This window comes from Silene latifolia, chromosome 7, assembly GCF_048544455.1.
Source record: "Silene latifolia isolate original U9 population chromosome 7, ASM4854445v1, whole genome shotgun sequence".
In the NCBI taxonomy this organism is placed as follows: Eukaryota; Viridiplantae; Streptophyta; class Magnoliopsida; order Caryophyllales; family Caryophyllaceae; genus Silene; species Silene latifolia.
In genome coordinates this window covers 14,319,442-14,320,683 of record NC_133532.1, presented here as the reverse complement: position 1 = coordinate 14,320,683, position 1,242 = coordinate 14,319,442, and positions in this window count along the sequence as shown.

Here is a 1,242-nt window from a genome sequence, read left to right as displayed (position 1 = left end):
GCTCAGTGGTTCGAGGGTACACCCTCCATTTTCTCCCGCCCCGAGGTTGGGAGTAGCTCCGGGGCGGCTTCCGGTGGTTTCCTTTCAGCCGGCGGGAATTTCGGCGAACCCATGAACACCGACGACTTCCTTAGCAAGTCCGCTTTTGGAGCGATGGAAGGAGATGGCAATGATGATGATAATGATAACAATGATGATGATGATGACGGGGACCTTGAGTAGGCGGCCTCGAGTTGGGCCTTTCTTTCCTCCCTTTTCAATCCAAAAGTCAAGTATGTACCCAACAATCCAAACTTCTCATTCATATTTAAATTTTGTATGCATTTACTTAGAAATTCATATAGTTGCATTCATATAGAATTGCATTAGATTTCAATTTGTAACATATTGTCACATTTAGCAATTGCATTCACTTAGAATAGATTGCATTGTCATTTAAATTTTGCATATAGAATAGAGCATGCATTGCATTTTCAAAATAAAAAACCAACTAAAAAATTCAAAAACGACTAAAACCACCAAAAACATGTTATTTTCTTTCACTCAATTGCCCTCCCATGTAAATGAATAAGTGTGGGGAGGGCCTAAAAAAAAAAAACCAAAAACATGCATTTTAATTTCCAAAAATCAAAATACCAAAAATATGTTATTTTTATTTTCAAAAAATAAAAAACCACCAAAAATATGTTGTTTATTTTTCCTATTCTCTCCCTATACTTTGTTCCATTGAGGACAATGTAAATTTCAAGTGTGGGGAGGGAAATATCCACCTTGTGAATATTTATTTGCACCTTTAAATTTGATAAAAATTCAAAAAATGCCTAAAAATTGAAAAAATTTCAAAAATTCCAGAAAAATTGCATTGTATATATATGTTTGTCTAACAAGTGGTGCAGGCACATACGGGACATTTGAGGCATTAGGAGACTAGAAGACCGCTCGGTTTAATCTTTCTTATCTCTTTCTCCTTTTCCATTCCTTTTCTTTTACAATTGTTGTATGTATGGAGGAGGATGGGCTATGTTGATGAGGATGTTCCATTTTGGAACTTGGTGTGTGTTGCTTACGTGCTGCTAGGATTAGACCATTGTTGCATGTTTATTTATGTTGCTAGTACTTAGAAATGCATTTCGTACCTTGTGAATACGTGTTTGCTGCTTTATTTACATTTTGCATCGAGTTTGTACATAAATTTTTGAACAAATTTGGTCTAGGAAGGGAGTATGATACCTCAATGATGAT